Source organism: Myotis myotis, unplaced genomic scaffold (genome assembly GCF_014108235.1).
Source record: "Myotis myotis isolate mMyoMyo1 unplaced genomic scaffold, mMyoMyo1.p scaffold_m19_p_17, whole genome shotgun sequence".
NCBI classification, from domain to species: domain Eukaryota; kingdom Metazoa; phylum Chordata; class Mammalia; order Chiroptera; family Vespertilionidae; genus Myotis; species Myotis myotis.
Genome location: NW_023416321.1, coordinates 37,268,172 through 37,285,613, shown reverse-complemented (window position 1 = coordinate 37,285,613; position 17,442 = coordinate 37,268,172).

The following is a 17,442-nucleotide window of genomic DNA, read 5'->3' as shown; positions in this document are numbered from 1 at the left end:
AAAAGTCTACACGGACCATTTTAGGAAGTGCTATATGTACCGACTTGGAAAGAAGCCTACAGCATATTGTAAAATGAAAAAGGGAAGTTGCGGCACAACATGTACAGCGTTAACACTCACTTTGGATTTTACAAGCCATATTTAATAAAAATAGCTAATGATGTACTGAATATTCTTTGCCAGGCACTTATCTAAATATTTAATCCTTACAACAATCTCATGAGATAAGTACTACTATTCCATTCTTTCAGATGCAGAAACTGAGGCACCAAGAAGTGAAGTAATTTTCCCAAGGCTGTGGGCTTGGTGAAGTGCTGGAGCCCAGAATCGGGCCTGGCAACCTGACCCCTAAGCCGACACCGTCAACCACGTGTCAGGAGCTTAGGACCAGGACTCGGACTGGGCTGGGAGAGGAAGGGCCTTTCTCTGCCCACTTTCCCCATTTACACGTTGTTTGATTTGTTACAATGAGCATGTAATTGGAAAATAAAAATTTTATAAAAGCGCTCAACCATGTGGCATCCTCGCCTGGGATGGGAGCCAAGAGAGGGTGGAGAGACCCACAAACGTTCTTCTCAGGCTGGTCTGAGCTCAAACCTGACTTCGCATTATCCCCCCTACACGCACCTTTCTCCTCAGCCAGCAAAGGGACAAGGGAAAGGGCCCAACTTCAGCATAAGACAATCTGTCTTCCAGCTCTGTCCTGGCACTGGCCAGTGGCTAGGGCTTTGCACAGCATCATAACCTCTGCGCCCCCTTCTCAGCTGCAGACACTACCACCACCATCAGGGCTTCCTGCCAGGCACAGAGAGCAGGACTGGCAAGCAGCAGGTGGTTGCTGAGGCTGCTCCGCCCCCTGCTCTCTGTAGCTGTGGCTCCTGGGGACCTGGTGGCACTTGAATTCAGGCGGAGTCTTGGGCTGTCCTCATCTGGGAAGGCGTATTCTCCCCATGGCCTCCACATCCAACCAGGTCCAAACTCAATTTAGAGGAAGAGGGTTTCACAACAATATTACGAATTCAAAAACCCAATGACTCCCAGAGTCTCCCCCTAATTTCAAGTCCCTCCCATCTCAAAGAATGAAAGGGCAGGAAGAGAGGTTTCTGTTCCCGTTTTGCCCTGTGATCCAGCCCCAGCTCTTGGCGTGGTGAGTCTGGTGCAGAGGTTGAAGGAAGTCATTTGCCTCAAGGTTCCTGCTCAGTGGGTCTGGGAACCGCCAGGCCTTGCCGCTAAGCTGGGACCAGGAAAGACAAAGCCAGACACGCGGGTCCTGCCTGCCCTTAGGAACCCGCTCTGGAGGCCGCCTCCAGGAGTGAGGGGTGGAGAAGATTGGGGAGGGGTTTCAAACTCTACTTCAGCCTTATATAACTTTCATATTAGTCCTTCAACTAGTGCCCATTATCACCTGCATGGATTGGATTATCCAGAGAATTGCTCCAGTCTCCTCCACTCACCCACCCCCACCCGCTAACTGCATTCCAGCCTCAGGCTGTGCAGGATTCCTTCTGAGGGTCCTTAATGAGCCCATGTGATCTCTGTAATCTCCCAGGCAGCTTTGTTCATCGCCATAGCGCCATAGCGCGTTCCTACTGATTCTTCTTTAATGGCACCCTTTCTGAAGCAGCAGCGGTGGTGCCAAATGGCACTTGCATTTCCAGGAAAACAGCCAAACTCATTAAGTTAATAAAGGAGTTTAGCTGTACAGAGATGCCCCCTCACATGCATCCCGCAAAACCCGAGCTCTCACTGCTGCTCTTCGGACCATTAGACCTCTGTCTGCACCTGCAAAGCACTCCTCCCGCTGAGTCACAGGAAGTCACAGCGGTGGCCCCACAGGGCTGGGGAGTGCCTAGTGCTTCCTGTGAGAGCTGGCGGGGCTCACCTAGGAGCCTGCCACCCCCTCTCTCCATGCCAGAGGGAGCCCAGTGGAGCCCCCGTGTTCCTGGCCAGTGATGGCACAGGCCCATCGGTTCCCTTGGTTGTGACAGCAGGATTGTCCGCATTCACAGCACAGCCCGGGTGGCAGGAAACAGCGTCAGATCCACCCATACAACAGCTGCCTCCCAGAAGTCGCCGGCCTCAGTTCTACTCCTCTGCCCTCATGCTTCCCCTTTGCAGCCAGGTGATGATCTTCCTCAACCACAATCTGTTCCATCACCCTCCCCCGCTCCTGCTCACAGAACCCCAAATCCCTCAGCAGCATCAGGCCTTGAGGGCACCCTCCACCACCACTCACTTCTCCAGTCTCCCCATCACCACCCACCCACCCTCCACCTCACCCTCCACCCACCCCACACTCCAGCTCCCACCACACATCCTGCTCCCTCCTCACCTCAGGCCTTTGAGCACCATTCTCACCAGCCTTCCCCTCCCCCCACCCCACTGCCTCCTCTTCTCCTGGGAAACTGCAACAGATCCTTCCAGACCTCACCCCAAAGTCCCTGCCTCCCAGAAGCCTCCCCTGGCTCCCAAGTTGGCCTGGGTAGTTGCTTCTTCTTCGAGCTTCCACAGCAACGGCCGTGCCCTCCCTGTGTGAGAACACTTTTCACACAAAATCGTGAACATCTGCTTTTTTTTTTTTGCTTTGTTTTATAGAGAGGAAGGGAGGGGGATAGAAAGTTAGAAACATCAATGAGAGAGAAACATTGCTCAGCTGCCTCCTGCACACCTCCTACTGGGGATGTGCCTGCAACCAAGGTACATGCCCTTGACCGGAATCGAACCTGGGATCTTTCAGTCCGCAGACCGACGCTGTATCCACTGAGCCAAACCGGTTACAGCATGACATCTGCTTTATTGTCTGTCTCCACACCAGGGCGTGAGTGCCCATCATTCCCTTCCAGAAGTTGTGCCATTTTCACCTCTGTGTTTCCATTTACCTGGCACCTGAGGCACGAAGTCAATGAAGACACTCCCACCAGGTAGCATGGTCATCAGCGCCCTGCATGTTGAGTTCCTGTCTTTCGTGTGTCCTCAGTGACCTTTGAGAAATGCCCTTCTCTCCTGGTGCCCAGGTCTCTTTCCTGCGCTCCCTCTTAGCGCTTTCTTTCCTGCTCTCTCCTTGCTCAGTGAAACTCCTCCTGACAATCAAAATGAAGATTTAAATGTGTTCATTTCTCCAGTCCAGGGGAAGCGTCCTTCCAGTGGCCGCTCCACCTCCTCTCCAGCTCCACTCCCTGATCTCAATACCCACACCTTGACCTCCTCCAGAGGTAGGAAAGAATCTATTCACCTCCTGCCATTCTGCAAAGAAGCATGGACCACCCCTGGGGCCAGGCCTGGTCTACCCAGCCCTGGTCCTGGCTCACGACAGGTCCCCGAGGTGCATGATCCCTGCTCCAGCGGGATGGCCACATGACAGGCTCACTCCCCTTAATGATCCTACACCAGTGATGGCAAACCTATAACACGCGAGTCAGAGGTGACACACAAACTCATTTTTTTGGTTGATTTTTCTTTGTTAAATGGCATTTAAATATATAAAATAAATATCAAAAATATGTCTTTGTTTTACTATGGTTGCAAATATCAAAAAATTTCTATATGTGACACTGCACCAGAGTTAAGTTAGGGTTTTTCAAAATGCTGACACGATGAGCTCAAAAGGTTCGCCATCACTGTCCTATGCAGATCACTTGTGGAGGTCTGCCAGCCTCTCAGGAAGGGTTTTGTATTTCCTACTGGCACCAGCTCTTGGCATAATGAATTCCTGAAGTTCACTTCCCTCTGAGTGTGTTTAAAACATCCTTCTTCCAAGTGTCAAGGCACAGGAGGTAAGGAGCATCCTGGAAATAGTGGCCACACAGGGGTGTGGTCTTGCACCACCGCCCTTACCTCCTTCTGCCAGGTTCCAAGATCCTCCTTCATGAGAACCACAGGGCACGTGATGATGGTTTAGTCAAGGATCCAGATCTCCAAAATCACCCAAAGGGAATCATAGGCATATGCTACATAAGGCACATTTATGTCATCATAAGACAGGTGATGGCTGGCTCTTATAGGGGCCAGTAATGGCTGCCTTGCAGAAATACTGTGGTCAAGGCAAGGGACCCTGGTAAGTAGAAGCAAGGACAGAGATTGAGCCAGGACCCAGGTCTGAACCCTCAGCTGGTCTAAGCAAGAAGACTGGAATGGCCAGGGTCCAGTCAGGAAACTGAAACCACTCTAGTATGTCACATACAGAAGATGGGCCACAGTGGGATGAAAAGGCTAAATAAGAATCCAAACAAGGATGGTGAAGCAACACAAAAATGAGCAACAGCAGGATGCTGGCATCCCCCCAGGGCTGTGGGATGTGGGGGGGTGGGGGGGCGGCCTGGGGGAAGGGATGGGGGATGGTGTTATTCCACACCCAGAAGCCAGGGCCCTTCAGCCTGAACTAGGACCACAGCAGAGGCTGTCTGGCAGGAGGTGAGACATGGAGGAGGGACATCCAGCAGGAATCTGGAACAGTCTGGCAGATGGAGCCAGGGCCAGGAAATGCCCTCCTGCCCAGAGCACAGAGAGAAGCAGAAGTGCCCTGACTTCTCCTTTCCTTCCTAGCTCTAAGCTCCTGCCAAACCTAGACAGAAACCATTGGCAAGGGCCTGGGAAACAGCCTGCAAGAGAAAGGCAGGGATGGATCTGAAAGCAAAAGACAATGGCAGTCCAGGGACCAAGGAATAGACACACCCCAGTAGTTTGTGTGCCCCCTCTGTTTTCCTTAGGGTTCCATCGCTTTCATTCGTGTCCTTTCTCAGTTTTTGTCCTTCTAGACCAGGGGTGGGCAAACTTTTTGACTTGAGGGCCACAATGGGTTCTTAAACTGGACCGGAGGGCTGGAACAAAAGCATGGATGGAGTGTTTGTGTGAACTAATATAAATTCAAAGTAAACATCATTACATAAAAGGGTATGGTCTTTTTTTTTTTTTTTAGTTTTATTCATTTCAAACGGGCCGGGCCCGCGGGCCATAGTTTGCCCACGGCTGTTCTAGACTCAAGAGTGTGTCCCCACAGGGTAGTTTCTGTGTCTATCCTTTGAGCTTAATGTATTTTACATTTTTTCAAATTCTTTTTTTTTTTTTTTTTTTTTTTTTTTTTTTATTGCTTAAAGTATTACAAAGGGTATTACATATGTGTCCATTTTATCCCCCCGCCCTAGACAGTCCCCTAGCCTCCCCTATCCCCCAATGTCTTATGTCCACTGGTTATGCTTCTATGCATGCATACAAGTCCTTTAGTTGATCTCTTACCCCCCTACCTCCTGCCCCGCAACCCTCCCCGGCCTTCCTGCTGCAGTTTGACAATCTGTTCGAGGCAGCTCTGCCTCTGTATCTATTATTGTTCAAAAGTTTATAATGGTCTCTATTATCCATGAATGAGTGAGATCATGTGGTATTTTTCCTTCATTGACTGGCTTATTTCACTTAGCATAATGCTCTCCAGTTCCATCCATGACGTTGCAAATGGTAAGAGTTCCTTCCTTTTTAGAGCAGCATAGTATTCCATCGTGTAGATGTACCACAGTTTTCTAATCCATTCATCTACTGATGGGCACTTAGGCTGTTTCCAGATCTTAGCTATGGTGAATTGTGCTGCTATGAACATAGGGGTGCATATATCCTTTCTGATTGGTGTTTCTGGTTTCTTGGGATATATTCCTAGAAGTGGGATCACAGGGTCAAATGGGAGTTCCATTTTCAGTTTTTTAAGGAAACTCCATACTGTCTTCCATAGTGGCTGCACCAGTCTGCATTCCCACCAGCAGTGCACAAGTGTTCCTTTTTCTCCACATCCTCTACAGCACTTGTCGTTTGTTGATTTGTTGATGATAGCCAGTCTGACAGGTGTGAGATGGTACCTCATTGTTGTTTTGATTTGCATCTCTCGGATGATTAGTGACTTTGAGCATGTTTTCATATGTCTCTTGGCTTTCTGAATGTCCTCTTTTGAAAGGTGTCTATTTAGGTCCTTTGCCCATTTTTTGATTGGATTGTTTATCTTCCTTTTGTTAAGTTGTATGAGTTCCCTATAAATTTTGGAGATTAGGCCCTTATCGGATATGACATTGGCAAATATGTTTTCCCACACAGTGGGTTTTCTCGTTGTTTTGTTGATGGTTTCTTTTGCTGTGCAGAAGCTTTTTATTTTGATGTAGTCCCATTTGTTCATTTTCTCTTTCGTTTCAAGTGCCCTAGGAGCTGTATCAGTGAAGAAATTGCTTCGGCATATGTCTGAGATTTTGTTGCCTTTGGATTCTTCTAGAATTTTTATAGTTTCCTGTCGTACATTTAAGTCCTTTATCCATTTTGAGTTTATTTTTGTGTATGGTGTAAGTTGGTGGTCTAGTTTCATTTTCTTGCATATATCTGTCCAATTTTCCCAGCACCATTTATTGAAGAGACTATCTTGGCTCCATTGTATGTTCTTGCCTCCTTTGTCAAATATTAATTGAGCATATTGGTTCGGGCCGATTTCTGGGCTCTCTATTCTATTCCATTGATCTATATGCCTATTCTTGTGCCAGTACCAGGCAGTTTTGAGAACAGTGGCTTTGTAATACATCTTGATATCTGGTATTGAGATCCCACCTACTTTGGTCTTTTTCAGGATTGCTGCAGCTATTCGAGGTCTTTTTTTATTCCAGATGAATTTTTGGAGAGTTCGTTCTAGATCTCTGAAGTATGCCGTTGGTATTTTAATGGGAAGTGCGTTGAATTTATAGATTGCTTTGGGTAGTATGGACATTTTAATGATGTTGATTCTACCAATCCATGAACACGGTATGTTCTTCCATCTGTTTATGTCTTCCTCTATATCTTTTTTCAACGTCCTGTAGTTTTCTGAGTAGAGGTCTTTTACCTCTTTAGTTAAGTTTATTCCTAGGTAGCTTAATTTTTTTGGTGCGATGATAAACGGGATTGTTTTTATAATCTCTCTTTCTGAAAGTTCACTATTGGTGTATAGAAATGCCTCGGATTTCTTGGGGTTAATTTTGTATCCTGCTACATTGCCAAATTCATGTATTAAGTCCAGTAGCTTTTTGATGGAGTCTCTAGGGTTTTGTATGTATAATATCATGTCGTCTGCAAATAAGGACAGTTTTACTTCCTCTTTTCCAATTTGGATGCCTTTTATTTCTTCTTCTTGCCGAATTGCAATGGCTAACACTTCCAGTACTATGTTGAACAGGAGTGGTGAGAGGGGGCATCCCTGTCTTGTTCCTGTTCTTAGGGGAAATGGTGTTAGTTTTTGTCCATTGAGTATGATGTTGGCTGTGGGCCTGTCATATATGGCTTTTATTATGTTGAGGTATGATCCTTCTACTCCCACCTTGCTGAGAGCTTTTATCAAAAATGGGTGTTGAATTTTGTCAAATGCTTTTTCTGCATCAATTGATATGACCATGTGGTTTTTTTCTTTCAATTTGTTTATGTGATGTATCACGTTTATTGATTTGCGGATATTGTACCATCCTTGCATCCCTGGGATAAATCCTACTTGGTCATGGTGTATGATCTTTCTGATGTACTGCTGGATCCGATTTGCTAAGATTTTGTTGAGGATTTTGGCATCTATGTTCATGAGGGATATTGGCCTGTAATTCTCTTTCATTGTGTTGTCTTTACCTGGTTTTGGTATTAGGGTGATGCTGGCTTCATAGAATGAGCTTGGAAGTGTTCCTTTCTCTTGAATTTTTTGTAGTAGTCTGAGGAGGATAGGTTTTAGTTCTTCCTTGAATGTTTGGTAAAACTCCCCTGTGAAGCCGTCTGGTCCTGGGCTTTTGTTTGCTGGAAGCTTTTTGATGACTGCTTCAATTTCTTCCATAGTTATTGGCCTGTTGAGATTTTTAGATTCTTCCTGATTGAGTTTTGGAATGTTGTATTTTTCTAGGAATTTGTCCATTTCCTCCAGGTTGTCTAGTTTGTTGGAGTAGAGCTGTCCATAGTATTTTTTAACAATCATTTGTATTTCTGTGGGGTCTGTTGTTATTTCGCCTCTATCGTTTCTGATTTTGTTTATTTGGGTCCTCTCTCTTTGCTTCTTGGTGAGTCTGGCTAGAGGTTTGTCAATCTTGTTTATCCTTTCAAAGAACCAGCTCTTGGTTTCATTGATTTTCTGTATTGTTTTTTTGGTCTCTATGTCATTTATTTCTGCTCTAATCTTTATTATCTCCTTCCTTCTGCTCACTCTGGGGTTTTCTTGTTGCTCTCTTTCTAATTCTTTGAGTTGTAGAGTTAGATGATTTACTACCATTTTTTCTTGTTTTTTGAGATAGGCCTGTAGAGCTATAAACTTCCCTCTCAGGACTGCTTTCATTGTGTCCCATAGGTTTTGGATTGTTGTGTTTTCATTGTCATTAGTTTCCAGGATGTTTCGAATTTCTTCTTTGATTTCATTGGTAACCCAATCAATATTTAATAGCATGCTATTCAGCTTCCAGGTGTTTGAGTATTTTGGGTTGTTTTTATTGTAGTTTATTTCTAATATTATGCCATCGTGGTCTGCGAAGACGCTTTTTATGATTTCAATTTTCTTGAATTTGGGGATACTTTGCTTGTGACCCAATATATGGTCTATTTTTGAATATGTCCTATGAGCATTTGAGTAGAATGTATATTCCCTGGCTTTCGGGTGAAGTGTTCTGAAGATGTCTATTAAGTCCATCTGATCTAGTGAGTCATTTAGGATTGCTGTATCTTTGCTGATTATTTGTCTAGAGGACTTATCCAGTGCTGTCAGTGGTGTATTAAAGTCCCCTACTATGATTGTATTGTTGTCGATGTCTCCTTTGATATCTTCCAGGAGTTTTTTTATGAATTTGGGTGCTCCTGCATTGGGTGCATATATGTTTACCAGGATTATATCTTCTTGTTGTATTGATCCCTTTAGTATTATGAAGTGGCCTTCCTTATCTCTTGTTATGGCCTTCACTTTGAGGTCTATTTTGTCCGATATAAGTATTGCTACCCCAGCTTTCTTTTCCTTTCCATTTGCCTGAAAGATATTTTTCCATCCTTTCACTTTCAGTCTGTGTGAGTCCCTTCTAATGAGGTGGGTTTCTTGTAGACAGCAGATGTATGGGTCATGTTTTTTTATCCATTCAGCCACTCGATGTCTTTTGTTTGGAGCATTTAGTCCGTTTACGTTTAAAGTTATTATTGAAAGGTACTTGTTTGTAGGCATTTCTGTTTTTGTGTGGCTGTTTTCTTTCTGAGCTTTTAATTTCTTATTTTTATACCAGTCCCTTTAGCATTCCTTGCATTGCTGGCTTGGTGGTGATAAACTCCCTTAGCCTTTTTTTGTCTGTGAAGCTTCTTATTTCCCCTTCAAGTTTGAATGATAGCCTTGATGGATAGAGTATTCTTGGATTCAGTCCTTTGCTTTGCATCACTTTGTAAATTTCCGTCCATTCTTTTCTGGCCTGATGTGTTTCTGTTGAGAAATCATTTGACAATCTAATGGGAGATCCCTTGTATGTAACTTTCCGTCTCTCTCTTGCAGCCTGTAAGATTCTCTCTTTGTCCTGAACATTTGCCATGGTAATTATGATGTGTCTTGGTGTGGGTCTTTTTGGGTTCACCTTGTTTGGGACTCTCTGGGCTTGTGTGACTTTTTTCTTCCCCACCTCAGGGAAGTTTTCTGATATTATTTCTTCTAATAGGTTTTCTAATCCTTGTTCATCCTTCTGTTGTTCTGGTACCCCTATTATTCGTATGTTGTTTCGTTTCATGTTGTCCCAAAGCTCCCTTAGGCTCTCCTCCTGTCTTTTCATTTTTTTCTCCAATTGCAGTACATTTTGGGTGTGTTTTGCTTCCTTGTCTTCTAAATCACTAATTCGGTCCTCCGCTTCTCCTAGTCTACTGTTGATACTTTCAATGGAGTTTTTCATTGCAGCTATATCGCTCTTCATATCTTCTTGGGTCTTACTTAAGTTGTTGATTTTTTCATCTGTTTCTTCTAGCTTCTTCCATATGTTATCGATTTTTTCATCTGTTTCTTCTAGCTTCTTCCATATGTTATCGATTTTTTCATCTGTTTCTTCTTGCTTCTTGCTGAGGTTGTCGATTTTTTCCTCCATCCGGTTTATGCACTCTAGGACCCTTATTCTGAATTCTTTTTCTGTCATGTTGCATGCCTCTGTATTACTTAGCTGCTTTTCTGGAGAGTCCTCCTTCTCTTTCCTTTGGGGGTTTCTTTGTCTACCCATGTTTGATCTCACTGACATATCTAGACGTTGAGTCGTTCAGTGGCTGCTCCCTTGGTGGCAGTGACTCCTTGGTCTGCGGTTCCTCTTCGGGCGGTTGCGGTAGCAGCTGCTCTTCAGTTGGCAGCAACTCCTCTGGTGGGTGCTGTTCACAGCTGTGGTGGCTCTTCTGGCTGGTGGGGCGAGGTTTCACGTACAGCTGCTGTTCCTCAGCAGAGGGTGTGGTGCTCAGGAGGTTGCTGTTGCTTGGATCTGCTGTGTTGATTTAAAGGCACAAAATACAACACAACAAGGCACCACGTACCAGGCACTATACACAAATATATTCACGATATTAATAACCCCAAATAAAGGTGACCACCTGAATTAAGAGAATTAGGGGATAAGGAAGAAGGAAGAGAAAAAGAGAAAAGAGAAAAAAGAAAAGAAAATTAGGGACCAAAAAAAGGAGTGCAAAAATGAAAGTGGGAAAAAGGAGGGGGGAAAGTAAAAGCGAGAAAAGAAAGGAAAAGAAAAAAAAAGAGCGAAAAGAGAGAATGAAGTGGAAGAGGGGAAGAGACTTTTTATATGAGGAGAATGCTCCTATAGAACAGCCATTAATCCCAACAAATTCCAGCAACAGCTCCCTGGAGATAAATGCAAACTAGAAACAACCAATAATATAACGATGAAAATAGAATGGAGAACACTAATCCCAAAATAAAATAAAGAGAAAATAAAATGGCACTTTAAAAAAAATGGTAAAATGGTAGCAGTAATAATACTGGTTAAAAATAAGAAGGTAGTAATTAAAAGGGTAAAAATCAGGTGATGGAAAAAAGAAGAAAAAAAAAAAGAAGAAGAGGAAAAGAAAAAAAAAAAAGAAAAAAAAAAGAAAAAAAATTGGTTTCTTAGTTAAAAGGTGAAAAAAGAAAAAAAAAAAATATTGCAGTAGTGAAGGTCCTTCGGTTCTTCTATTCTTCAGTGTGGCTCGCCTTAGACCTGCCCGGTATTCAGGAGAGTGTTGAGTTTCCCTGCGATACACTGTTCCTCTGTGTTGTAAACCACAGTCCTTATTTTAAAGCAAGCCGCATTTGTTTCCCAGACTGCCTTATTTTGTGTTTAGCAAAGAGTCAGTTTGTGGGTCAGCCTCTGGGTGGCAGTGTTCTGGGGTTGGCCTCTGAGGCTACAGGGCCTCTCTGTCCAGTGGAAGTTCACTGCCCAGAGCTGGCTGCGTAAGAGTTACCAGTGCTGTGTTGTTGCTGGGATTGAAAATCCCTCTATAGGCCAGACCCTGTTAACTCCCAGGGACTGATCAGGTTATTTTAATCCTTGATCTCCTACAGGGTGGAATCTGGGTGTGGCTGTGCTCCTTGCCTGGGGGCTGGGGGGAGGAGTCTCACTCTCCGGAGAGAATGGCTGCCTCAGACGTGGGCTCAGGGGTGTCTCAGCACTCAATTCGCTGCCACCTCTCCCGGCCCCCCTTCTCTCCTCAGTCTCTCCCCAGATTCCACTCCTCCGCACACTCTCCCTCTCTTCAGCACAGGTCTCAAATTCTTATTACACACCAAATACATGTCGAGCCCTCTGCTGGGTGGTGGAAGGAAGGGAATATGAAAATAAATAGAAACAATTTTTTTAAAAAAAAATAGATTTTTAAGTTGATTTTGAGAGAGAGAAACATCGATGTGAGAGCAAAACATCGATCAGCTGCCCCTGCACGCCCCCAACCAGGAACCGAGCCAGAGACCCAGGCATGTGCTCCAAATGGGAATCAAACCAGCAACCCCTCAGTGCATGGGACAATGCCCAACCAACTGAGCCACACCAGCCAGGGCAAGGTACCATCCTTGCTGTCAAGGAGATTGTGGTCTGAGGCACTGGGGAGACAGATAAGCCCACAGCTCTCTGTAACAATAAATAAATGATTTCTGTGAGGCCAAGGAAGGAACTGTGCTGGGGGAAATGGGAAAGGGCTTCCAGGGAGAGGTGACATCTGAACTTAGATGAGACAGAGTTCACTAAGTAGGAAAAAGGCATCCCAGACGGAGGGAACAGACTCACCCCAGGAACTAAGTGGGTAACAGGATATGGTGGCTCCTGGGCACTGAGAAGACACAGCCAGGATGGGGAGCACCTGGGGAGGGCGTATAAATAAGGCCTGAAATTGACTGAGGTCAGAGCTCTTTGCATGCGCACCACAGTGGGGAGTGATGGGAGAGGTTTATCCAGGGGCGGGGCATGAGTAGGTTTGTGTGCTGGAAAGATCTCTCTAGCTGCCTACATAGATGATGGGATGGAATTGGTAAGATCAGAGGCAGGTAGAAGAGTTTAAGAGGTGACCATCACAGTCATCCAGAGAAGAAACGATGAGGCGCAGAGGGGATGGAAAGAAGGTGCGGGATCATGGAGAGACAGGGCACCGGGCACAAGGTCTTTCCTGTGGCTTCTGCAGTCTCTGCATATTTCCAAGGTGCTGAGGAGCCGAGAGCAGAGCCCAGAGTCCTGGGAGTTGTGGCCTCAATTTGTACAAAGAGAAGGAAGCTTTTCTTTCATGCTCAATGCTCTGCCTGGTGATACCTGGCCTTGGGGATCCTTTCTGCTACTGGTGCAACATGGGCACTGACATCAGGGCCCCGGGTGTCATACCAGAGCTTGCAAGGTTTGAGTCATTTTCCCCAAGGCACTCCCCACATCCACCTCCCGGTTCATTTATTTCGGTGGCTTTGAAATTGCACCTCTTCACCCACTGGTTTCTGAGCTGGGCAGCAGAACACTAATTTCCTCAAAGCCTGTTTGCCAACCTAAAGTCTCTGGTCTTAGGCTCTACCTTTCGTTCCTGAGTCTAACCTCCTCACTTCCTGTCTTAATCCTGTATTCGATGAGGGTCTGAGAGAGCGTGGAGCAATGTAGAAGAATGAAGACTGGCTTCTTTTGTCAATACAGATGTGAGTGAACAAATGCAAGTAAGAAATCAATGGGCATAGCATCCTTCCTCTCCTACTCCTCAGAGAGTGCTGATGGAGCCAGGCCAGGGGCCGAGCTCAGAACCAGGTCTGCATTTCCCAGGGCCACTGAACAGTCCTGCACAGCTAGACATTGTTCATCTTTTACTGAGCAGATACTTTATGCCTGGAATTGTGCAGGACACTGTGAGTACTCAGCGATGGACAAAACACACACCCTGCCTCATGAATTCATTTCTGTTGAACTATCACCACCTGGTGGCCTACATCGAATTTTGTCAAGAAAAGAAAGCCTTGAGTCCTGGAGCTAAAGATCAGTTGGCACGGGAGTGGTAGCTTTCTCAGGAGGCTTAGCAAGGCGGTCACAAGGGGCCTTATTAATTCTCCATCTTTAAGCCCAGATGGTTGAGGATTTGGCATATTCTGAAAGGCTATTGGAGGGGAATTCCATGCTTACCTCCATGTTTAACTCATTTTTGAAATTAGTCTCTCTCACTGGGCAGAAGTCCTACCCCAGAGCTAATCCCAGTTCCTCCTGCTACAGCTAAAGTCTTTTTGCTTTGATTGACATCAATGGGGTTTGTCACATACACTCAGAGGTCATCCTCTGACCCTGTATTTTCCAGCTCAAAGCCTCCAGGGGGAAGGAGTGGGTGACAGTCCACTTAATGCAATGGACACAGGCCTCCCCCATGGTGAGGGCCAGCACAAGCTCAAGGTGCACCTCTGTCCTGCATCCCAGCTGCCCTTTAGAAGTAGCCTTGGAAGTTAAAAGGATAAGTTTCTTGGAGATGGATACACTCACCGGTCACCCTGCGAGCTCACCTGTCAGAACACTCAGAGTTGAAGGGGGCGTGGGGAGAGGACATGGGCTTTAAGTCTCCCAGATCTGGTGTCATCTGCAAGCTGGAGACCATGAGCCCCATCTTAGAAAAGCGTTGGGAAGATGCAGTGAGCCAGCTCCACAAAGTGCCTGGTGAGAAGCAGATCCCGCCAGGAGCTGCTATCATCTGGCCCTCCCCCCACTCCCAGACCTGTCATGAGAAACCTCAATGCAATTGTTTTATGTACTCACAGCCCATCTGGTTCTGAAAGGACTCAGTATACAAATTAACATACATAAAAAGTAAAATAAAAATTGTATTAAGTTGCCGAAACTGGTTTGACTCAGTGGATAGAGCGTCAGCCTGCGGACTGGGAGGTCCCGGGTTCGATTCCGGTCAAGGGCATGTACCTGGGTTGCGGGCACATCCCCGGTGGGGGATGTGCAGGAAGCAGCTGATCGATGTTTCTCTCTCATCGATGTTTCTAGCTCTCTCTGTCTCTCTCCCTTCCTCTCTGTGAAAAATCAATAAAATATATTAAAAAAAAATTGTATTAAGTTGCCACACATATCAAGCGAAGTTAAAACACAATTACGGAGGCATAAGATGAAACCAAAAGTTAAGGCAACACATGAAGCATGTGCTTTAAGATGGCATTTCGTACAAGCTTTGAGAGGGGTCAAACGCTGGACTTAAAAGCTCATAGAGGACAAACTGAAGAGGCACAGTGGCCAGCTGCTTGATAAAGTGCTTGAAAGAGAAAAATAAGTCAGTTCTCAAAAAGAGCTAAGTTCGGAGCCAAATTTGTTAAAAGTTTGTTCCCTTCAATCCAGAAATTGCTTTTCTAGGACTCTAACCCTTACAGGTACTCACACGTATGCACAAAGACATACACGTGTGCAAAGTGCAGAGTAGCTGTTAACAGCCAAATACAAATGAAATCAAGCTAAATTACCATAGAAGTGGACTGATTACATCCGTTTTAGTCCATACAAACTATGGGATACTCTACAAATACAGAGAGGAAAAGGAATGACAGGGCCATATGTATTAACATGAAAGGGTCTGCAGAAAAAGAGAAAAAGAATCAACCTTCAAAAAATTCATGTCCTATGTCTGTAGTTTGTAGAGAACTATAACTCCATTTATATAAAAATGTTAATGCTGGTTACCCCTGGGGAGTGGATAAGATGGTAGGGAAAGTTAAAGGGACATTTTTACTTTTTACTCTACATATCTTTATATTTTACTAGAGGTCCGGCACACAGAATTTGTGTGCAGGTATGGTCCCTAGGCCTGGCCTGCAATCAGGGCCATCTTTCCCGGCTGCCCAGAGCTGGCCCTGCCACCCACCTCTGGTTCCCCATTCACCATCAGGTGATGGGTGCCTGATGGCCTGGAAAGGAACCAAGAGGTCGGCTGTTCCCGCATGCTCACCAGCCCTGCCCCCACTGTGGGTCACCCTCTGTGTGTGGGGTGACTGGTGGGGTGGAGGCCTTGGCCTGGTGCTGCCCACTCCGGTTCCCCATTCACCATCGGGCGATCAGAGCCTGCTGGCCAGGGAAAGGGACCAAGAGGTGGTCAGTGCACCTCACAGTGACTGGTCCAGCAGTCATTCCCATCGTTTTGCCCTTAGGGTCAATTTGCATATTACCTTTTCATTACATAGGACTAGAGGCCCGGTGCACAAAAATTTGTGCACTCGGGGGGTAAGGGGGGTCCCTCAGCCTGGCCTGTGCCCTCTCGCAGTCTGGGACCCCTCGGGAGATAATGACCTGCTGGCTTAGGCCTGCTCCCGGGTGGCAGAGGGCAGGCCCAATCCCTAGGTGCAGCCTCTGGTTGGGCTCAGAGCAGGGCTGATTGGGGAATTGGGGCGCTGCCCCCTGTCATGCACAGAGCAGGGTGGATCGGGAGGTTGCAATGCCACCCTCAGTCACGCTCAGGGTAGGGCCGATTGGGGGGTTGGGGCACCACCCCCTGTCACACTCAAGGCAGGGTCGATGGGGAGGTTGCAGCACCACCCCCTGTCACGCACAGAGCAGGGCCAATCAGGGGGTTGGGGCGCTGCCCCCTGTCATGCACAGAGCAGGGCCCATCAGGAGGTTGGGGCGCCGCCACTGTCACAATCAGGGCAGGGCCGATGGGGAGGTTATGGCTCTACCCCATCACACACAGAGCAGGGCCCGTGGGGTAGGGGGGTTGGGGCACCACACCCTGTCACACACAGAGCTGCAGGGAAATCAGGAGGTTGGGGAGCTCTCCCCTATCAGGCACAGAGCAGGGCCGATCAGGGGGTTGGGGCGCCTTCCCCTGTCAGGAACAGAGCAGGGCAGATAGGGAGGTTGTGGCCCCGCCCCCATCACACACAGAGCCACAGGGCGATCAGGGGGTTAGGGCACTGCCCCCTGTCATGCTGATCCTGGTGCTGGGAGGCATATTACCCTTTTACTATATAGAATAGAGGCCTGGTGCATGGGTGGGGGCTGGCTGGTTTGCCCTGAAGGGTGACCCGGATCAGGGTGGGGGTCCCCACTGGGGTGCCTGGCCAGCCTGGATGAGGGGATGATGGCTGTTTGCAGCTGGTCACACACCCTTCAGGGTGGGGGTCCCCACTGGGGTGCCTGGCCAGTCTGGGTGAGGGGCTGAGGGCTGTTTTCAGGCTGGGACTGAAGCTCCCAACCTCTCCTTTTTTTCTTTCTTTTTTTTTTTTATTCTGAGCCAGCTTTAGCTTTGAGGCTCCAGCTCTTAGGCCTCCGCTCCTGAAAGCAGGTATCTGGTTTGTTTAGGTTCTACAATCGAAACTCTGTATCAACTCCAGGTCTGAGATCCCGGCTAGCTGAAAGCTGGTTTCTGGGGTTTTGTTTATCTTCTATTTTTGTAACTATGTTTCAAACTGCCAGCTCAGAGGCCGGCAAGGCAGGCGGGGAACGTTGGAGTCCTCCGTCACTGAAGCAAGCAAGCCTCATGTTCGTTTCAAGCTGCCTGGCTGCTGGCCGCCATCTTGGCTGACAGTTAATTTGCATATCTCGCTGATTAGCCAATGGGAAGGGTAGCAGTCGTACGCCAATTACCATGTTTCTCTTTTATTAGATAGGATTTTTTATTCCTAATAATTTGATTTAAATAAAAAAGGGAAACTGTCATTTTAAAAGTTGCATGTAATTAGATCGTGTATTACCTTAATGCTACATTTTCTGATTTTGATCATTGTATTATTGTTATGTAAGAAAATATTGATACTTGCCAAAGTCCTTCCAAGTCAAAGGTCCTAACATCTACAACTTATTCTCAAATCATCAGGAAAAAATAAATAAATAAAATAGTAGTAAGTATACAGAGAGAGTTAGAAAGTCAATATGTCATAATATTAATAATTAGAGGATCTAGGTAATGCCTATGTGGGAGTTCACTGCACTACTCTTACAATTTTTCTGTAAGTTTGAAATATTTTCAAAGTAAAATGAGTTTCTAACAGTCATGCATGAT